Below are 24,325 nucleotides of genomic sequence, written 5' to 3' on the forward strand. Positions count from 1 at the left end.
GAGGAGACCTACGCTACAGTTGTCTCCTATTCAGTTGCGCATGGAAAATCAACATAAGATTATTCCAATGGGGCATTTATATGGTGTAACGGTGGACATTGAGGGTGCAAGCACGATGAATGACTTTGAGGTCATTGAAATAGTTGAAGATAATAACCCATACCCTGTGCTACTAGGGATTGACTAGACTATTAATATGAACGGTGTAATCAACTTGAAGAAGTGGAATATGATGTTTGAGAAGAAGTAGCTCAGGGTTGTAGTGCCACTAGACCCTATAGAAGATAACAAGATAACAATGCGAGATGAGGATTGGATCAATCCTATAGCCGATGGATGAATTACGTGGGAAAAGGATAGCTCTTGCGCCTCAGATTTGGATGAAGAGCTTGAACACTAGCAAAATTGGTTACATGAAGTATCTACACTCCATTGAAATATGATGACCAAGTCACTGCGGTGTGTCTTGACTAAGGTAAGAAATATTCCGCATTCTGATGGTTTGACTGATGTGGAGCTGCTTTTGGATGAATTTGAAAGGGAAGCACCAGAAGAGCACTGATTCCAGGAACTGGAATTGGCGTTGTGCGCTACGCTTTCCCGTTGGTGGGGTATGCACAAGGAGAACTTTGTTGGATGGAAAGAATATATGAGAATGATGAAGTTAAGGTTCGAGTATGTTAATACTAGAATGACAGAAAAATACAATGGGAAGGATGATCCATGTGATCATTTGGCATGATGAACTAAGACTTGGGGAACAAGACCACAACCAGAATGGGTGCATATTTTCTATCATACCTTAAATACACTCCTAATGAACTAGTATCTGGAGATGGAGCTTCGCCATGGAACAGTTGAACGGGAAATTTTAAGGGAGAGTTTTCTATTAACTTTTATCTTTGAGGATGGGTTTAAGAGCATTGATGAAGCACTCTAGGAGATCAAAGAAGCTATATTCAGAACGCCGAAGAAACAGGTAGAATGGGCTCAGTTGAATTGGAGTACATAGTTGCGTCACGTGCTAGAATGTTGTAATGTGATTATTGAAGAAGAAGAAGAGGATGATTCGCGGAATATTACCATTCCATAAACAGAAGGACAACACGAAGTCAAAGGACCGAAGGTGGTGAACCCGGATATATCAGAGCCATTGAAAACTCGACAAGTAAACATTGGATCTAAATAAGAACCTAAGTTTGCGAAGATAGGAGACTATTGGGACAAAGATACAGTTGATAAGGTAGCTGAGCTGTTGCACGAGTCCCAAGATTTATTACCAATGAAGTTTTTAGATTTTAAAGGAATCATTGGAGATTTAGGTGTTATTAAGATCACATTGAAGTTGGATGTGAAGCCCGTTAAGGAGAGGCCTTATCGGCTAAATCTCAAATATAAAGAGAATGTGCAACAAGAACGGGATAGGATGTTGGATGTCGGTATTATTGAGTCAATCGAGGAATCAGATTGGGTAAGTCAAATGGTGGTCCAAGAAAAGAAAAAGAAAGGTGAGATTTGTATATGTGTAGATCTAAGAAAGTTCAATGATGTCTGCGTGCATGATCTGTTTCCAACACCATTTACTAACGAAGTCTTAGAGAATGTTGGTGAACAAGAGGCCTATTCATTCACTGATGGATTTTCAGGATATCATCAAATAAAGATCGTGCCAGAAGATCGAAGCAAAACAACCTTCACGACTGAATGGGGTTTCTTTCAATATACAGTCATGCCATTTAGATTGAAGAGCATTCCTGCAATTGCTTCCCAGTAGTGATCGCAAAATTCAAAGAATTTATTCATAAGTTCTTGGAGGTATATTTTGACGATTGGGTTGTATTTGGATTAGTGAAGCGCCATGTTACAAGTCTGCGCCTCATTCTGGATACATGTCGAACGTATCAGATCACGCTGAGCTTAAAGAAGTGTATATTATGTGTGCCCTTTGGGATTTTTCTCGACCATGTCTTATGTAAACAGGGATTGATGGTGGACCCCGCGAAGATCACCGTAATTGTGAATTTGGAGGCTCCTAGGAATGTGAAACAACTATGCATCACATTAGGGAACATTGGGTATTATAGAAATTTTATCAAGGTGTATGCTCTGATAACTGCACTGATGGAGAAAATATTGAAGAAAGATGCGATGTTTTGTTGAGATGAATACTCTCAGCGCAGTTTGGTGTTTCCAAACTGGGAGAAGGAGTTCCATGTACATGTAGATGCCTCTTCAATTGCGCTAGGATGTTGTATTAACACAAACAGGTGTTGCAGAGATTGACCATCTGATAGCTTTCGCAAGAAGAAAGTTATCCAAAGATGAGAAGAATTACTCCACTACAGAACGTGAAGGGTTGGCAATGGTCTACGCGTTGCAAAAGTTTAGGCATTATTTATTGGGTGGACACTTTAAAATGCATACAGATCACTCCGCGTTGAAGTACCTGATCAATAAGCCTATGTTGGGGGGGAAGATATGTCAATGGTTACTATTGTTCCAAGAATATGACTTTGAAGTAATTGTGAAGCCTGGAAGGCCTAATGCCGACCCATACCATCTATCAAGGATTAAAACAGGTGAGGAACCAAGTAGTTTGGAGAAAGGGTTGTTGAACATGCAACGCTTTGTGGTGTGAATCGCGGATCATCCTTTTGTTGATATCATTTAATTTGTAACAAAAAAAATGAATCTGGAACATTATTCCACTCAACAAAAGGAGTTAGTAGTTTGCGTTGTGGGTTTTTAGTGATTGCAGGTCATTTGTATAAGATGGGAACGGATGAGATACTGCGAAGGTATATTCTAGAGTCTGAACACGCTAGATCCTAGTGTTGTAGTGGCTACAGCCACCCTCCAAAATTTTGCCTTAGCTTCGTTTTGGAGCCTCCCTTCCAACCTTCACAGCGACATGTCTTGCTTCGTCAAGTACACAAGCTTCAATGTTTTTCTTGCACAAAGGTAGTCTGTCGATCATAGCTCGATGCATTCACCTCACACGTTGATCACTCAGACTTAGTCAAGCTACAAGATAAGAAACTCCCACCAATAAATTACACAATTCTGGAGGGAAACCATCCTTCCCTCCAGAAATTGCGCAATCCTGATGGCCAACTTCCTGGGCTCTAAAATTGCACAATTCTGGCAGTCAACACTCAATGAAAATTAATTTTCTCCAGTAGAGCTGCTTAGCCCAGAATTTGCACAAATCTAGGCATCGGTCAGCTCCTCTACCCAGAAATGTGCAAATCTCCTCGGCAACCAGCCCAACTCCCAGCCGCAAATGCACATTTTCTCCCAGCAGTCGAGCAGTCCCTTGCATGTGCACTGAGTTGACCGGTTCCCTCCAGGACCAAGAAAAATTGACTTGCATGCATGGTTTGCTTCTCCCAAGGCAACATGCAAGGCATTCCTTGTTTCACGGATCTATTTTTGGCAGTCGAAGGTTACATGCAAGGATCATTTTAGAAACCTCCCAACAAGTGTCGCTTTCCCTAGATTTGTGGCATGCGTGTCACAACCTCAATGTTATCAAAACGCATCAACAAGACACTACACAACTCATTCCACACATCAACCTTGCAACTCTAACATCTCACATTACATCTAGGAGTTGTTGGCACATTCAGCTCAGTTATTTTGGGGTAAGCCCACTTTCCATGACTTGTGTTGTATTTCTAGCGCTTTTTGCATTTCGCTTCGTATGAACATTGTCTGCTTGATTTCAGTGAACACTTGTTGTCATTTTGATATGTACTAGCTTGTACTAGCACCGTTTCAGTTTTCATTACTATCTCAATGCTGTCACATGCATGAAATTGTTTTGCATGAATGATAGCTGATTCGGCGACTCGCTTCACCCACATGCATGTTGATCTGTTTACTGAATCTTTCATTCAATGTTTACATGCATGATCAATCACTTCTTCTTTCACTTAGTGTCACCATGCATTCACTTCCACATTTTCTTTCAGTTGCCCGTCGACGAGTCTGGGCAGCCTTAGCCCAAACACTACCTCACCGAGAGCCTCACCAAGACAACATTACGCAATCCTGAGAGGGAAGGCTCTTTATTCCTCTCACGAAATGCGCATTTCTGCCCAGTGACTATCCTCGAGGATTTTTTTGCACATTTCTGAGGGACAGTGACTGTTGGCCCAAAAAATTGCGCAATGTAGTCACTGAGCTTGCATCCATTGCCAGCTAAGATTGCGCATTGCGCAATTCTGGTAGTCAACAACCAGACTGGACTGTGCATCATGTTGTTCTAGCAATCAGTTAGTCTCCCAGCAACCCAGACTGTGCCTTGCACAGTCTTGGTAGTCAGTCTCCCAACCTCTCGACCGAAATTGCACAACCTTCATGATCAGTCACATAGCTATGTTGCAAGTCTGTTCTCAAGTTCATTTTGGTTTTCGACCAAAAGATCGCTTACCGTGAGTGTTTCCATGTCTCAAGGTATTGCAGGCATTCATCTGCCTCTCAACAATATAGGTACAATGGTTTCAAAGAGAGCAGAGTCGAAGACATCGTTCAAAGCACACCTGGAGATGCAGTCTATCAAATGTCTATGAGCTTGCCTACTCACGAAGATATCAAGTTGTTTGTAGACAAGGACATCAAGGTATGATGGTAGCAGCATCACAACGAGTAGCTTCATGAATAGGAGCTAAAGGCAGCATAATGAATGTAACGAATGCAAGAGGAAGGTTGTTGACAACACAGAAACGGAACAAAGTTGCGAGTTAAAGAAGATCCAGAGATGATGAAAGCAACTTTGGAGACTCAGGCTATGAGGTAACGACACAACATGAAAATCGCACAAAGACAAAGAATGGAACAAAGAAGGAATTGCATGTCCTGAAGAAGCAACTCAGGGAAGAACATGAAGCTGCACAGACAGACAAATGAGTTAAAACAGGAACAAGAACATCAGTTGGCGCAACATGCACTCACGTATGAAACTGCGCCCGTATATGTTAAAGATCCATCCCAACATTTAGCATGGAGTAGACATGGTGAGCATTATTGTTGATCGCATGCAAGGGATTCAGCAACATGCATGTCATTGTGTGCACACATGCGATCCAACCCATTCAACACACTCACCAAGGTGAAGACAAGAAGAAATTTCAACTGGAGCTAAACATGTACTTCGGCAAGTTGATGTGCATGACCACCAGCACACACTTGAAGATCAGCACAGACACTATGCATCAGAGTGTTGTCGGTTCAGCCGCACCAAAGAAGACCATGTGCATTTTAGCAGATGAGTTAGAAGAAGGATCTGAACCAATGCACCGGTTGCAATGGAGGAAAGAGTTCGCTTCAACAAGATTTCACCATGGGGTGCATGCACACCATCATGGATGACCAAGCTTGGCATCATCTCACCACCTTCACCATCACAAGCATGTCAAAGAGTTGGTCTCACCTCAATGGACTGAGTGTTAATGATGACTTGCATGGTTTGCTCAAGCCATTTCATCTCACATGAGCACATGTGCATTGTAATGGAACTTCATGACAAGTGGAAGTTCAAGTGTCAATAATTGGATGTAACAATCATAGAGTAGATGAAGAGTCATGAGGGTGGATGAACTGTCACAAAGGAGAATGTCAAGGGTCACCCCACCCTTTGCTATAAATAGAACCTCATAACTCATTGTATAGGCTTTTGGTCAGCCAAGCTTCCAATAAGACTATCTTGGAGAGAGCTTGGACAGTATTGTAATGTGCCTTGGCTTCTCCACTGCACAGAGCTAGTTCATCTCTTTGGAGGAGCAGGTGGATGTGGCTATAACGTTCCATTATTAGGGCTATCGGGTGTACATGGATGTATTGTATGACTAGAACTTACACTTCTTTATATAATAAGAGCCAACACGTTTCATGCATATGTTGTATTGTATTCCAGCTGTCTTCTTTACTCTAAATGGAATATGTATTTTGTTTCTTATGCATGCATGTATGGACTATTCCATATGAGTATGTATGAATCTTTCTGAAATGTGTTGATTGGTTTAGCCATCACTTTGGATTGCCAGCTGACTTGATTTCCAGCTTGTGATGTATCTTCGCTCATGTGTTCCCTTTATCATCCGAGTACTGTTACAGGTTGCCAAGGGGCGAACTCATCTCAACCCACCTATGTTAGAACCTCTCATGCACCTTCCTCAACTCACTACAACGGTCACACCCTTGCTACCAATAGAGTTATCTTACTTTCCTCTGTGCAAAATCGCGGTCAAGGGATTCCTACACCAAATAGTTTGGGGTCTAATTGGGACTTCTTACCAGGGAGATCCCCTGACATGTTGGCAAGTCCAACACCGTCAACATTTTGGCGCTAGAAGGAGGGCCAAATGACAAGCTGAGTCCTCACATCTGTTTTGCATATCTACACATCTATCATCACTAACTACTAAGTTTCTCTTCCAGAATGTGTGTCTTCTGGAAACGATTTCATCATCTCAGAAAAGCTCTCGGATAACTTGTTTCATAAAACATTTGATGGTGGAGGCTACATAGCCTTGGTAAGGTATGTCGTCGGCGTTGTAGGCTCATGCGAAAGACATGGATTCATTGAAGAATACATGAGTTGTGTGTTGTTCATCTACACACTTCGAGGGCACCCAATGCACTAGTGTGCCACGTTGCCAAAAAAATCCATTCATTCTCTTGCTCTTCTAGTCACAAAGATGGACCGTGCTTTCCATCACTTTAACTCGAAAGCACTCGATCAAGAAATTATGAAATTACGAAAAGCACCCGATGAATCCGTTAATCAGTTTTACACACGCTTTTGTGATCTTGTAGACCGATTCCCTGAAGACGAAATTTATTGGGAATTTCTTTATGGAAGATTTGATTATCTTCTTCACATATCTGTACCCTGCTCAGGACACTTTGGTGATGGAACTGCACAATCAAGAGCAGGCATAGTCGCTGTCACAAGTGACTATTCGCCTTCACCTCATCAAACAGCTCCACCACCGCAGAATGAAGTGGGAGATCATGCACACACCTCTATTGAACTATCACATCCTCCCACCCCACCTGTTCTTGAGATTTGCGCAGATTTGGCTTGCAAGCCTGTTAGTTGTCATGTGGACTCATTCCCTCGACCTCCATCCTCGCATTCTGTTTATCCTCCAGATTGTTATGTCTTGTGTTCTCCCATTCCGGACTCCTCACCTGTTGTGAACGAGGGTCAAGTTGTCGACGGAGTTGATGTTATGCAGCCAACTTGCAGCATCATTCATGATGAGTGTGTGCGAGAAACTAAAGTGAAGAAATTTTAACTCCCACTCCAGTTATCAGTTTTCCTTATCGCTCCATGCATTTAGTTTTAAATCCAAGCATGATAAAAATTCTAAAATCTGGAAATAACAATATTTTTCTGAAAACAAATTTAGATATTTCATAATTGCTGAAATTGCAAAAATAAAACACAGCAAAATTATGACAACCACACATTGAAAATAACATAGTGATTTTTGGTCAATGTGACCCTGGAAAAACCCCCTACAACTCTTGGGGAAAACCAATTTGAGAGCTCTTCTTTATTTATGAAAATGATTTTACAGAGAAACTGGAATTACAACTTATCTCGATTTTCGTGCTTGCACTCTGCATCAAAAATCGTGCCAATCAACAAATAACGAAAATAGAAATTTTCCAACAATAAAACAACATTAAATGTTGTACGGCCAGCGTCAGAAAATGTGCTCATAATAGATTGTATGAACCATACAGATTTCAGTCGTACGATTGCCTCGAAATTTGTGCCCAAATCAACCTTGAAATTTGTGCCCTTGTTATTGTCCCTCTTCCACGATTTATGTGTTGTCCCTCTTCCTCGATATCTGTGCCTTTCTCTTGTTGTATGATTTTTCCTTGGGATGCGTGCCAATAAATTTTGCTGCCCAAATTTGCTGAAATGTCTTCTTGCTGCTCTCCTTCACTTCCTCACTACTCAAAAATTTTCTCCTTGCTCTATCTTCTCTTTCTCTCAAATGCTCATGAAATAATGAAATAATGAATTGATATTTTCTTCTTCTCTTGTCATTTTATTCTCTAAATGACCTCTTGGGTTACCTTAAGATCTAATGGCTAAGATTCATTTAGATCTAGGGATGAGAATAAATGTGCATTTAATTCTCACTTTCTATTTTTTAACTCACCCACTTAAATAAAGACCCACTTAGCCTTTTATTTCCATAGTCACTTTTTCACTTTCTAATTCTTCACTGACTTTAATAAAGTCACATTTAAATTAGAATGTAACTTTACCACTGATAAAGTCACTTTTAAATTAGAATGTAACTTTACCACTTATAAAGTCACTTTTAATTAAATTGGCTTTACAAGTCACTTTAGAAGAAAAGTACAAATAAATTTGGACACTTTTCCCTAGGTTAAAGATCAAAGCCTTAGGGAACCACTTGTCCTCTCGTACCCAAATTTTAACATAAAGAAGAGGTTGTGGTGAAGGATGACTCCCTTCCAACTGCGCCTCATCCGCTTCATCCTGACATCCCTTCTGATTTTGCCATTGTTGATTTCCCATGTGAAAACCCATTTCCGAATGTTTCTACTTGTGATTATTCACAGGACACCTCGGATGTCATCCTGTCATTACAATGCAGAGAGGACACATCTTCTTCAGAAAATCCATCCAACCTGTCATCTATATTTCTTGAAAACACAGAGGGTGAACATCTTTGCTTCTCATCTACCCCTCTGCCCGATTCATCAAATGATGAGGATGTTGACAAACATCCTGAATTTTCTGATCTTGGTTGTCATGATCTATTCACTTCCTCATCCGGTCATGATGTTGATTCAACCATTGTTAATCTATCCAAGAAAATGGTCTATGATGATCGATTTTTCAATGAAGTCGAAACCCCCCAGACTGTTGAGGCACTTCAACCTGAGCTGATGGTTATGTCAGCTCCTCGCTGTCCTGAAGTTGGTTCCACTTCTAGCTAGAAAATTGTTGAAGCATTCAAGGATCCTCATCACTCTTTGCTTTGCACTAAATATCAACCAAACACCCAAATTTCACTTCCTCCACTTGAACTACACGATCCCATTGCTCATGCATTGGAGGAATCTTACACAGCAAGCGCACATGCACAACACAAGTGGTCTACCTTTATTAGGTTTGCTTGCATGTTGCAGTCAAGAGAATGCATACACTCAACATCTGCACACAATGCAGCACAACATCATGGAAACTCCATAGAATGCACGTCATGCGCTTTCACTCATATTTGTTATGTGGTTGCTTGTAAGCTCAGAGTGTGTTTGTCTTCATTGTAACATCTTTCTTATTTGTTGGTTCACACAACTATCTTGTTCGTGAAACATGCCTTCACCAACATGGGTCAACCAATGTGTCGGTCGCTGCATTGGAAGTATCAATTCACGTGACATGACCCATGCACTGTTAGCTTAGGAGTAGGATCAGTGTTTGCTTTCAGTCAATTTGCTTGCATGCTTGTTTGCTTTCTTCGTTTGTTTGTTAGTTTGTCTACTTTCTTGTTTGCTTACTCGCTTTGCTTTCACTTTTGCTTATGCTCTTGCTTTTTTTTGTTAGTTCGCTTGTTTCGTTTCGTAGGATAGTTTTGCATGAAACCATGTATGACTCCTGAAGCGAGATGGGTAAAGTACAAGAGGCCTTGTGATGCTATCACTACTTGGTTACCTATCATCCTACCTTTGTATGAAGAAATTTTTACTTTTAGTCCATGATATGTCGAAGGAAAATATGTATTGTTCGAAGTGAAGCTTGGTGAAAACACAATGCTTACACGCTAACTAGTGTCACCTACTCTAATCGGTTGCTTTTGGGTTAACCCTTGTCAGCTCAGTCAAGTAGAGTAAGGTGAGGGGGGGAACCTTAACAAGCACGTCAGAGGTATAATAAACTACTTCTCTGTAGGAACAACCTCTTCTACTCTCAATAAGTCGGGATCCCTTTTCTGCCTTGGAAATGAATAAGTTCTATGCACAGTTACAAAGATGAAAATGAAAAAAAGGAAAAAGTGAAAAATTTTTGAAAAAAAATGAAAATGAATGAGGTGAAAGAAGAGAAAAACTTCCCATGCATAGAGGTGATGCAAGTAACTCTACTGGGGTACTGACCAGACTCACTGGTAGTGGAGCCATGCTTTTGTTCCTGTGTGACTCCGTCGGGGTACTGTCCAGGCCTGCTGGTAGTGGAGCAATACTAGAGATGAAACTAAGACTCTGACGACTATACTGCTTGTGCACCAATATACCCCTCAACCCCAATCAAAAAAATTGTGTTGCCTTGCCTTAGAATGTGTGTCAATCGATCAAGATCTTGGCAGATGATACATCTTACAATCAAGCTACTGTGGAAACCAAGAGGAGCTGGGAATTGAACAATACTTCCGGAGGTGTTAGACTTGATTTTCATGAACAAGGTCCATTCAGAGAGCTGGAGTTCTACTAGTGTGTCACCATGTATTTTAGCAGCTACAACCACCCTCCAAAATTTTGCCATAGCTTCGTTTTAGAGCCTCCCTTCCAACCTTCATAGTAGCATGTCTTTCGTCATCAAGTACACAAGCTCCAATTTTTTTCTTTCACAAAGGCAGCATGTCGATCACAACTCAATGCATTCCTCTCAGAAGCTTATCACCCAGATTTGGTCCAGCTACAGGCTGAGTAGCTCCCACAAGAAATTGCACAATTCTGGAGGGAAACTAGTATTCCCTCCAAAAATTGCACAATCCTGACTGGCAGCCTAATGGGCTCTAGAATTGCACAATTCTGGCAGTCAACACTCACAGTGAAAATTGTGCAATTTTCCCCAGTATGGCTGCTCAGCCCATAATTTGCGCAAATCTGGGTAGCAGTCAGCTGCTCTGCCCATAAATTGCACAAATCTCCTGGGCAACTAGCCCAGCTTCCAGCAAAAAATGTGCATTTTCTCCCAGCAATCGAGCACTCTCTTGCATGTGCAGCTGAGTTGACCAATTCCCTTGGGGACTGAGCAAAACTGGCTTGCATGCATGTGCTGCTTCTCCTAAGGCAGCATGCAAGGTATCCCTTGTTTTAGGCATCTATTTTTTCCAGTCGGAGGTTACATGCAAGGATCATTTCAGAAACCTCCCACCAAGTGTCACTTTCCCTAGATTTGTGGCATGCACGTCACAACCTCAATTTAATCAAAACTCATCAACTGAATGCTACAAATCTCATTCCTCACATCAACATTGCATATCTGACATCCCACATCACATCTAGGAGCTGTCAGTGCATTCAGCTCAGCTGTTTTGGGGTAATCACACTTTCCATGACTTGTGTTGCATTTCGGGAGCTTTTTGCATTTCGCTTTGTATGAACATTGTCTACTTGATTTCAGTGAACGCTTGTTGTCTTTTTCATACATACTAGCTTGTACTAGCACCATTTCAGTTTTCATTGCTATCTCACTATTGTCGCATGCATAAAGCTATTTTGCATGAATGGTCACTGATTCAGTGACTCGCTTCACCTACATGCATGCTGATTTGTTTAATAAATCCTTCATTCAATGTTTACATGCATGATCAATCACTTCTTCTTTCACTTAGTTTCGCCACGCATTCACTTCCACATTTGCTTTCAGTTGCCTGTCAGCGAGTCTAGGTAGCCTTGGCCCGGACTCTGCCTCACCAAGAGCCTCACCAAGACAACATTGCACAATCCTGAGAGGGAAGACTCTATCTTCCTATTAGGAAATGTGCATTTCTGCCCAGTGACCGTCTTCCAGGACTGTTTTGTGCATTTCTAAGGGATAGTGATTGTTGGCCCAAAAAATTGCGTAATGCAGTCATTGAGCCTGCAGCCATTGCCAGCTGAGATTGCACATTGCGAAATTCCAGCAGTCAGGAGCCAGACTGGACTGTGCATCACACAGTTCCAGTAGTCAGTCAATCTCCAAGTAGCCCATACTGTGCCTTTCGCAGTCTTGGTAGTTAGTATCCCGATCTCCCAGTCAAAATTACACAACCTTCATGATCAGTCACATAGGTATGTTGCAAGTCAGTGCTCAAGTTCATTTTGGTTTTTGACTGACAGATTTCTTGCCATGAGTGTTTTCATGTCTCCAAGTATTGCAAGCATTCATATGCCTCTTAGCAGTATAGATACAATGGTTTCCAAGAGAGCAAAGTTGAAGAAATCGTTCAAAGCATACCTGGAGATGCATTCGATCAAATGTCTATGAGCTTGCCTACTCATGAAGATATCAAGTTTTTCATAGACAAGGACATCAAGATATGATAATAGCAACATCACAGCGAGAAGCTTCATGAACAGTAGCTGAAGGCATCATACCAAATGCAACAAATGCAAGAGGAAGGTTGTTGACAACACATAGGCGAAAAAAAGTTGTGAGCTCAAGCAGATCCACTGATGATGAAAGCAACTTTGGGGACTCATGCTATGAGGTAACGGAACGAGATGAAAATCACGTGAAGACAGAGAATAGAACAAAGAATGAGTTGCATGTGTTGAAGTAGCAACTCAGGGAAGAACATGAAGCTGCACAGATAGACGAATGAGTTGCATTAGGAACAGGAACAACAGTGGGTGCAACATGCACTCACGGATGAAATTGTGCCCATACATGTTAAAGATCCATCCTAATAGCTGGCACGGAGCAGACATGGTGAGCAGTGTTGTTGATCACATGCAAGGGATTTAACAATAGGCATGTCATTGTGTGAACACATGCGATCCAACCCATTCAGCACACTTATCAAGGTGAAGACAAGAGGTAAGTCCAACTGGAGATGAACATGTACTTCGGCAAGTTGATGCGCATGACCACCAACACACACTTGAAGATCAGCATGGACACTATGCATCAATGTGTTTCCAGTTAAGCCACACCTGAGAAGACCATGTGCATGTTGCAAGATGAGTTAGATGAAGGAGCAAAACCAATGCACTAGTTGCAACGAAGGCAATAGTTCTCTTCAACAAGAAGTCACCATCGGGTGCATGCACACCATCATGGATGACCAATCTTGGCATCAACTCACCAACTTCACCATCACAAGCATGTCAAAGAGTTAGTCTCACCTCAACAGACCGAGTGTCAATGATGTCTTACATGGCTTGCTCAAGCCATTTCGTCTAACATGAGCACATGTGCATTGTAATGGAACACCATGACAAGTGGAAGTTCAAGTGTCAATAGTTGGATGTAACAATCACAGAGTAGATGAAGAGTTGTGAGGGTAGATGAATTGTCACAAAGGGGAACGTCAAGGGTCACCCCATCCTTTGCTATAAATAGAACCTCATAACTCATTGAGATTTTGGTCATCCAAGCTTCTGATAAGACCATCTTGGAGAGAGCTTGGACATTATTATAATGCACCTTGGCTTCTTCACTACACAGAGCTAGTTCATCTCTTTGGAGGAGCAGGTGGATGTGGCTGTAACATTCCAATATTGGGGCTAGTGGGTGTGCATGGATGTATTGTATGACTGGAAGTTACATTTCTTTATATAAGAAGAGCTAGCACATTTCATGCATATGTTGTGTTGTATTCTAGCTGTCTTCTTTACTCTAAATGGCATATGTATTTTTTTTCTTACACATGCATGTATGGACTGTTCCATATGAGTATGTACGAATCTTTCTAAAATGTGTTGATTGGTTTAACCATCAATTTGGATTGCCATCTAACTTGCTTTCCAGCTTGTGATGTATCTTTGCTCATGTGTTCCCTTGCCATCCGAGTACTGTTACACGTTGCCAAGGGGCACACTCATCTCAACCAACCTATGTTAGAACCTCTCATGCATCTTCCTTGACTCACTGTGCCCATTATCAACCAAAAAAGTTATCTTACTTGCCTCTGTGCGAAATCATGGTCAAGGCATTGCTATACGACCGACTACTGGGAATCCTACACCAAACGGTCTAGGGTCTAATTAGGACTTCTTACCGAGGAGATCCCCTGACATGTTGGTGGGTCCAGTACCATCAACACCTAGTTGAAGCCCATGCAGGAGGGTAGGAAGTCACTATGTAGGGAAAGCGACCATGCAGAAGATTTTACACATTATATTATGGTGGTCGACATTACACAAGGATTCTAAGACATACTGCAAGGCGTGCAATGCTTGCCAAAGGACGAGGAAGCCTTCGTGAATGCATGAATTGCCTTTAAATCCTCAATTTTCATTGCAGATATTTGATAAATGGACTATTGAATTTATAGTTCCAATACAACTACTAGGTAAGAATACGGGTCCGCAGTACATCATTACTGCAATAGAGTATTTAACCATATGGGAAAAAGCGCAACCAATGAAGGATTGTACATCGGCCACTGCTGTGAAGTTTTTGTTTGAATGTCTTAACAAGGTTTGGGTGCCCTAAGATATTCATGAGTGATAGGGGTACACATTTCTTGAATGAAATGATCAGCGCGGTGCTTGAAGAATTCCAGGTGTATCATCAAAAGAACACGCCTTATCACCCACATGTGAATGGAATGATGGAAGCTTTTAACAATATTTTGGAACATGCATTGACGAAGGTATGCAACGTGTAGAGGAATGACTAGGACATGCACATATCTGTTGTTTTATGGGTTTATAGGACGACTTGAAAGAAGTTGATAGGTCAAACGTCGTTTAGGCTGGTCTATGGGATTGAAGCAGTAATTCCTATGGAGTATACTGTGCCAAGTTTACGTATTGCAACATTGACAAAAATGGCAGATCGCGAGACCTTGGAGGAATTAATCATACAGATCATGGAGTTAGAAGAAGACCGCTTTCTTGCAGGATTTAACCAACAAGTGCAAAAGAAATGAGAGAGGCATGGCATGATCAGCATATTAAGTTGCACACGTTCAAGGTAGATGATTTAGTGTTGTTATATGACAGTAAGTTCATGAAATTTCCAAGAAAGTTTCAAATGCACTAGTTGGGGCTATATGTTATTAAGAGATCACAGATAGTGGCGCAGTTCAGCTCGCGAAGCTGAATTGGGAACCATTCCCTGGAAAACGAAAGTAGGTTGAAGTTGTACACAAGGGATCCTGCCCCTGCGCAATGACTATATGGAAGTAGGATAGTCTCAGTAATCCAAGTAGCTACAAGGGATTGTTGGACTATAAACTATGTTGCCCGACTAACTGAAGAACTTGGTAGAGAGGTTGCGCGACAGACAACAAGAGTGCGACAAGAGAAGCTGTGTTGGATGAGCTACACCATGGAGGATGGTGCCACGCAGATGGGTCCAAAAGTAGCCATTGGAGTAACTATTCATGATTTGATGGCCAAAATTCAGTTGAGAGGAGAGGGTAGGCATCATTTATGGTGAAAATATTTGGAGATCTACCACCAAAAATGCATTTATGATCACAAATTGAGGGGAACATTCAGATTTGAATTCAAAACCTCCTATAAATTGTGCATGTTGGTCCACCAAAGAACACTTTGCATTCTGAGAGTTGTCTGGGCGCCTGGTTGTCTGAAGCTTATGATTCATCAATTCTGGGAGGATTTCATGTCAAACCCATCATTTGCATCCTTACCTGAGTGGAACCAGAAGGTCATTCTCTATCAAATGACTACCACAAACCCGGTAGAAGCTGTAAGTTTTGAAGTTGTTGTTTCTGACATGCCGTTCCCTGAGATATCAAGTATGGAATCCAAAACCCTTGTGCCTACCGCACCGAGGTCACCTAGTCCAAAGTAATACACTACAAAGGAGAAGCAGAAGAATCCTATGCCGATGAGATATTCACTGAGGAAGACCCCAGAAGTGTGGTAGAAAGAGAAAAAAGATAAACAGCTGGAGAAAGCGGTAGATCTGGAAGAAGAATTCCAATGCATAAAGGAATTGTATGCCGAACAGGTCAAGCCTATCACATGGCTCCCAAAGCATATCCCTCCACAGAAAGGGAAGGCCAAAGTTCAGAAAGACCCTAATTCCGGAAAGTTTACATTCTCGACACCTCTATTGCCTGAACAAGTCGAATTTGAAGGCACGGTCTTAGCACGCATTCTAGTGTTGAAAATGGAGGATTGGCACTTCGCGAACCATGAGAGATTCTCACATTTGGTGACTAGAAAGTATATGATGGAAATTTACTAGGAAGAGACTTGGGTTATGCAGTTGGAACCTATTAAGTGGTTCACAGGTGTTGAGCAGGCTGGGTTGTTTCACATGCTCTACGTACCACATTTTCATAAGTTGAATATCAACACGGTGTGTGTGCACCAACTCCTCACGCTAGTGCACAATGGTGCCTATGGCTTGGGGAGCCCATTTCGATCACAAACATGTTAATTCATCGGATCACAAAGCTACCCTACAAAGAGGCAGACCCTGCCAAGGAGTTTGGAGGGAAAAGTGGCGAAAACGAGTTAGAGGATAAGATGAAGGGAGAATATGGGCTCGTTAAGAAGTCATGTGGATATTCTATCCGCTCTATTCATGACTAGGCAGTGAAATTTGCTACCCAGATTCTTGCAGGGAAAATCATGAGGAAATGTCGTGCGAACGAAGTTCTGGCGCCAGTAGTATCATTAGCCGCCCAATCCGTGAAGGGAGTTCAATACAACTAGATGAATTATCTGTGCAAGGAGTTGCTTGTGAACTGTCGCAAAGCTCAGGAATAGAGAAAGTCGTTCCATTATGGATGGATTTTATTGTCAATTGTATTAGTAGCATGGAAGTTGCTGGAGGACAGCCAGTTTCCTCCATAGGCAAAACATTTACTAGAGGCAGTGAAGTTCGCTTCGCTGTGGGCCACAAAGCATCTGAAAAGGATCAAGGAGTTGAAAATTCTCTAGATTTTGATGGAAATGGATCTAAGAATATTTATCAGTGAGAGGCCAAGGTTGTCCCCAACCTTGTTCCAGCACTGAACAGCCTTTGCGGAGTTCAAGGCTGATTTCCACAATGTTTCACTAATGACGTGGAAGGACCCAAAGTTCATATGGCACAAGATTTCATATTTAGTATTATAGACAGACGTACAAGAGATCATGGCAAGCTGGCTAGCGGAGTGGCACGAACCCACAAAACTTGGTGTAGGTACAAGCAAACGTGTAGAAAGCTTTGTTGTGCAGTTGACCGCTGCGCAGAAGTATAAGGAAGCAACTCAGAAGGCAGCATGAGCTCTAGCTTAGAAGAAGAGGAAAGAAGTTTTTGCCAAGGCAGTTACAGAGAAAGAACAGGTAGAGAAATAGCACACTGCAAAAGAGCATTCCGAGAAAGAACACCTGGATACAAAGGAAGTCGAAGACTTGGCTTCGCAACACACATATGAGTAGGAGCTTTTAGAATAGGAAGGAGGTGGTGGAGAGGAGAAAAGTAATCCCTTCACCTTGAAGAAGTGCGGAAAGGAGAAAACTGTTGGGAAATGAAAGAAGCATAAGTTAGATAAGAAGACGCACATCGACCTGATGGTCCTGACAGAAGGGGATCTCAATGATATTGGTGACAAAGTCAGAGACAAAACAAGAGAGTTGTGGCAGAAATTCGAGCAGCAATATATGCAGACGCTGGGGAGCGTCCAAAAGGATCTGTGTGAGCTGCGGATCTAGACTGGCAGGATTTAAGCGTGCATTGGGCAAGAAAGCAGGATTCAATTATGCCTGGTGCAAGGAAGTGGAACAGTCGCAGAGTTGGAATGGACTTTGGACCTAAGAGTCATACCTTCACCGGAAGAGTCTGTTTGCGCAGAGTCAGATGAGGACCACCCGTTGTTAAGCACAGTGAAGGAAATGGGAGTTAACTTGGTCACGCTGCTTCTTCAAACTCTCCATGTGTTGCATCAAGGGATTTCAGATGAGCTAAGAATCAGGGAGTAGCGTGCTCTTGCCGTCATCAGTAAGTTTAAGGTCAATAATGAGCAGATGTTCATAGAGAAAGCTTAGGCTCTGAAGGAAAAGAAGGAGTTGTAGACACGAAGTCAAAGCCTAGATGCAACAATAGAGCAGGAATGCAAGTCAATTTTGAAATTGAACATCCCAGAGGATGCGCAGCTACAGCAAAAATCAAAAAGTTGGTTGTTGCTTTCCGTGCATCACAAGGATGAGATTGGAAGGGTTACTTTTGATTTTCAAATGAAGGTATCAGAGCTACAGCCAAAGTTGCAGCCAACTACTCCACTAGAGGTTCGGGAGCAATGCGGAGCAGAGATCAAGGAGAATATGAACGCATTGGATACCGCAAACACAGATTGTACAGTGATGTTTGACTAATCCATGGAGTTATGGACGAACTTGCAGGAGGACCCAAACTTGTAGAGGTTGAACACAGATGTTAGGGAGACACAGCGCAAGTATGATGAAGTTCGAGCAACTACACACACTTTGGAACTAGCACAACGCCTCACAAAGTTGTAGGTAGGTGTTGATGCCCCGAAAATCGTTGTATCAACATTGGGGGATAACCACCCGGTCCGGACCTTAGTACAGCTCCTTTTTCGTTTAGAATGGTGGCTCCGACTGGGGATAATGGGACCAGTTTCCCTAAAATGGATAAACGGAATGAATGATTGGTTGATTAATCTAATGATAGGTGAATAACTTGATCTATTGGTGAAATAAAAAAAACTACTACTAATCCCGGGAAATATTGTACTCTTAAAGTGTAGCGCTTGATGATCTATATTTATAAGCAGGCATGTAGACGACTCTGTTCAATAAATATGGACTTTTATTCATTCAAGAATTACTTCGCTTAAATAGTTAAACAAAGGGATCAGCGCAATGTTGCTACACTTTATATATCATCGATACATATATGATCAAAGGAAAGGCATTCCATACACATCCAATAGTGGAAAACATACAGAAATGCTGTTAAAACACATACATATATGCGATAATAGCAAATGTAATCAAATAACAATTCATATGAAAAGAATGAACTCAGACATAGATAATAGTACCATATGAGCTGCTAGACACTCCCAATATCAATCGCTACTTGAGATTCTTCCTTCAACGCAGAAATACTTTCAAACAAAGACAGTAGTGCACAATTGCATAAAAGCTTCCTTGACAAAATTAGAATAACTGGTCCAGTTTCATAAAATAATATGGTTGAAGCACAATAGTGCAACTTCAGTCTTAAAGTCAAGTACAAAACCTTACGACCCTTTCCAAAACAATGAAAGGGTCTATAAATACTTAATTAATCTAACTATCTAAGAAACTGAAATCCTACTTAATTGGTATCAATTGATTTTGATCTTATTTTCTTCAGCAATCTGGCAGTCGACGGCATGAATCATCAAGTGGGTTGTTTGCCTTTAAATCTGAGCTGACTTATCACAAGCATCGGCTCCACTTCGGGTGGTCTGTTGAGGCGAGAGCTGAGCTGGGCGGCATAGGTGGCATCCTGAATATCGGGGATAATATACCCGATTGCATCCGTAAGGCACTTGAGGGCGGCTCTCTGTGTGTGTGGTTTTACCAAGAAGAACCAATAGGTGTCCCAGGTTAAACTGTTAATTCCAGCAATTAATCTCCCCTTTTCCTCTAGATCTGGATAACATGATTGCTCCAATGTTTTCATCGATGTCAATTTTCCTAGTGTGCATTGGGAAATCATGTTTGATAAGTAGAGAGTGTTATTGACTAATTCAACTAAATTGCTTGAAGTTGATTTGCATCTTGAAACTGCCCTCTCTGCTTTCATTAGCTGGGACTGCCATTCTGTAAAGAGTATATCTTTATGTGACTCTAAAATTCTTGGTAAATTCGCCGCTTGCCCTTGATCAGTATCTTGCCAGTCGAGAAATGCAGCTATCGTTTCTTCGGCTTGATCTAATTCAGTCCTAGCCTTATCTACTTTCTTACTTATGGATGCCGTTAATTCGCATAGTGGCTCTGCCTCGGCGATTTGTTGACATAGAAGCTTAATTTGGGCTATCAATGCAGTATTTATCTGTAGTTCTTCTACTCTGAATTCAGCTACTTGTGGAACGCCCTTTGTCTTTTCAAGCTGTGTTGATAGTTGAGTGATTTGCTCATCTTTTGATTTCAACATTTTCTCATTCGCTGCCTTCAATTGCGCCAAGGCCTCTGACAATTCTTTTTGCTTTTGGATTGCGTTGTGGTCAATCCGTTGTTTTTCTGCCTGCAATTTTTGAGTTAATTGATTGTTTAATTGTTGTTGTGTCAACAATTGCTGCTCTGCCTGCTCTGCTTTCTGCTTTACTTCAGTCAGCTGTGCCTGTAATAAGAAAATTTCTTGGTCCTTTGTTTTCAGTAAAAGACTCACCTCTGATGCCTTATCTATTGTTGCCGCCGAATAGGCTCCAACATATTGTGACAATTTTGTCAGGTCATCAGAGGGGTCAAATTCCTCCTTCCAAACCACATTGCCCGTGACCGTCTATTCTGGGAAAAGGGAAGGTTGATCAGTCCTTCTTCTTTTCCTTTGTCGTTTTACTACAGCTTTATGCCTTGGGCTGTAGAAGACATCCAAGGGAGGAATCTCTTCTACCTGCAAAATGATTTGATCAGAGGGGTCCTTTGGTATTATCTCTACCTCTTTTGAAATGGGTGGGCCGCTGGTTCCACTTAGAACCTGTGGTGAAATGGTTTCTTGTGTGTCTGCTGCCTTTGAATTTTCAGTGTCCTTTGAACATTCCAGACCACTGATAATGGAATCAAATTGCTGCCATTCCTGGAGCAATTTTGGGTCAATATGAGTATCCACGTTTACTTCAGTGGTGGTCTGTTTCTGCTCTTTCATCTGGGTCTCTTCCCGCACTTTCTCCTGCTCTGTAGTCTGAGTTTCCTCCTGTGGCTTTTCTGGTTCTATTGTTGTAACCGGAGGCTCCTTTGACTGTTGCCATTCAGGCTCGCTTGTCGATGTTGTTGGGGTTGTTGCTAATAGATCTAGAGGCAGAGTTTGCAACCTCTGTTCTCTAAGTTTGTTAAATTCAACCAACCCTTCATCTTGATATTTCATTTTGGCAAATGCCTTAACCTGCATTATTGACTCAGCGGAGGAGAATAGGTCATCAAACATATCTTCTTTATGATCAAATTTTGACAATTTGGCCTGTTCTAGTGCATTATAGGCAACTTTGCTGGGATTAAATTGCCTATTAGGGAGAGTTGCTAGAGTTAATGATTTAATCTTTGTAGCTTCTTTTTCAACATGTTTGAGATCATGCAAGGTATAGACACCGCATCTCAAAGGAAAAGAGGGCCAGCCCTGCTTCTTATTTTTCTTGAGAGTCTGTGTAACACTCTCAGCAATGATCTGGTAAGCGATTTCCCTTGCCAGCAGTTTATCGGGTATGTATAGAGGGAGGACATGAGGTTCGGCTTGGCTACCGAAAACTCTTATATAAGTGAACTTCTCCTCCCCGAACCATCTCCCTACTGCAGTTAAATCAATCCCAGCTTGGTAGGAAATCTTGGGAGCAGGTTTATCAAAAATAGAATAATGAATAGGCAACATAAAGCCATTGCAGACTTGGTACAAATGGTGCTTATAAGAGGATTTCCATAATTTCTGATGGTATATGTGAATAGGCATGGGGTCTTGTGGTGTCCACCTCCAGCCGAGCACAGGAAATTCAGAATTAAAACACAAGGTATCTAAAATATAGGCACTGTAATAGAATGGGAAAATTAGCCTTTCAGTAATGCGGGTCTTATTCCTAAACTCAAGAACAGCTGTAGCTAATTTATCTGAGAGAATAGTGGCCCAATCCATTATTTCACTGTTGCATGCCGCTTCCATCAAGGGAACCATTTCTATAGTGAAATTAGAAGAGTCGTGCAATCCCCACAATCTACACATCATTATTCTAGCATAACAATAAGGAGAACATAGGGAATCAACTGAGTACTTACCGGAAGACTCATGTTTGTGTTTTGCTGGATTTTGTCTCCAATCCCGGATGGGCTCGGATTCCACTTCATTCTCTTTTCGGAATTTCTCCAAAAATGCCTTGTTATACTTCTTCTTTGGCTCAGGCAAATGATACATTTGCCTTAAATCATCAGCCTTGAATGATCCGAAAATTCTCCCGTCTCTGGTGCAGAAGGTTCTGTCCATGATCGGGATTTCCTCAATTTCCCATCGCACTACATCTATATATGGGAGAATTTGCTCCCGAGCTGCTATCCGATGAAGGAAGGAGTCAGCCAAGTCTTTTAACATACCCTCAGATTTCCTAGTTGAATCTGCAGAAGCTTGTACTGTTGTCACTTTAGGTTCTTCGACTTTAATCAGATTGTAGGTACTCTGCCAAGTAGTTCTGCCAAGGCCAGAACATGTAGTATCCGAAATCAATCCTTTCTTTTTGTTTGTGGGATCAGCGACAGCTTGTCTTGTGGCTGGCGCAACGGAAGCGACTGTGGTTTTCTTAGATTTCTTCCCCATTCTGCTTGAGTTTTCTTCTTTGGATGAATTCTGCACAGAAGTGAAAATGAACATAACACAGAGAATTGGCAATGAAAACCCAATATGAGAAAGATAAATTGATCAATGCATAATGAGGAATTGGCTTCTAAAATGGCCGCGAATACAATCTATAGGAAGATTTCAGGACTTATTATTACATTAAATGGCCGTTTAAACCTGCCAATCCTTTAAATGCCCATCATATCATTAATCGGCCGAATGATTCGTTTAAGCGTGCCTTGGATGTCTTGGTGGTTAAGCGCAGGGAAATCACCGTTCGACAGATCGAGCTTTTAATATGAATTGATCGTAATATCCCTTTGTCTTAACGGCTTTTTTTGAAATCTGTGCTTACGGCTTTATCGCAATCGGGCGTCGGGAAAACTTAACTTCTTATGTTGACACTTTTTGAAATCCCCGATCGCCGATAGCGATATCGCATCGCATGGGGAGTATGGGCGCTATATAAACATATGGATAGCATACCGCCGATAGCCGATAGCGAAATCGCATCGCATCAGGGTGAATGGCCTGAGGCGCTTTAAGAATGTGCATAGAACATTGCCGATAGCCGATAGTGATATCGCATCGGCGGAAACCAATGCGCCATTTATTTATGTTCCTTATGTCATTGCGATATGCGACCTTGCGATCGCTTTATCGCAATGATAAAAGATTGATTTATTTGTATAAATATGATCAAAATGGATTTTTCAAAAGGTTCTTATAATGTTTTTCATTTTGTTTTCGGATCTTTTTAACAATACAATATTGATACCAATCAAAACTAAAAGGGACCCATTTCATATGATAGTTTTTAAAAAAGAAATAATGATAAGAAATGGGGGGGTTGTTGTAAAGCACAACAGTAGGTAAGCAACTACAAACACAGATGAGAGAATTACAGAGAAAATATGCCCTTCTAAAGGCCAGCTTATAGTTGTGGCTAGAGGAATCCTACCATCTTACTCTATCGCTTCAGGAAAAGCTAAAGGTGCTACAACAAACATAGAGGACAATGCGCCTAGCAATGGAAGGCCCGACAACGGGGAAGTTGGTAGAGGAAGTACAGCAGGCTGCGGTGCAGAGTGCTGCTGACATTGCCGCATTACAAGTCAATCTAGGTGGTCTACGCAGATAGATCGAGGCGCCGTCTGAGTGACTCGAGGGCAACTCAACATATTTGTATTGGGGGCCTGTTGGGATAGGGTCCCTAGGGTCATTCTTGGGGTTATTTAACCTAATTTTTATAAAATATTTAAATTCTATCTCAAATGTGGATGCGGAGTGCACAGCTAGATAGGAGTCAAAGGGGTTTTATGTTAGAGCAATGGAACACATAAAATATTGCAGGAATATAAACACAAAAAATGCATAAAACAAGAGAGACACAGATATATGTGGTTCAACCAATTTGGGCTACATCCACGAAGAAACAGTCAGTCCTTCCATTCATATTATCCAGCAAACTGAAGAGATACAACCTACAGCAGATCCACTGTAATTCCCTCTTCTCTATCACTCAATCTCCTCTCTCTTCTTGCTCAAAATACAGATCTACATAGACGCAATACAATTCCCTCATTGTTATAGACATTTTTGTGCCTTACAGCTATAAGCATGAAATTTCCATAATCCAAGGGATCCAAAGTCCCTAAAGATGTTTTTACAGCTCCTAAAGGAACAAGGTCAACCAATGATAGCTTCTCCCAGAAGTTCTCCACCAAAAAACTACTCAAAACTAGTCAAAACAGGATCAATTCAGAAGCTCCACTAGCTGCCTACGTTGCAAAGCACCCAAATGCACTCGCTAGGTGCATTGCAACGCACTTGAATGCACTACCCAAGTGCGTTGAGCGGGAAAGGACAAGTGGCAGAGTCATT

Source organism: Pinus tabuliformis, chromosome 3_1 (genome assembly GCF_031772625.1).
Source record: "Pinus tabuliformis cultivar Carrire ecotype Pingquan chromosome 3_1, CPIR1, whole genome shotgun sequence".
NCBI lineage: Eukaryota > Viridiplantae > Streptophyta > Pinopsida > Pinales > Pinaceae > Pinus > Pinus tabuliformis.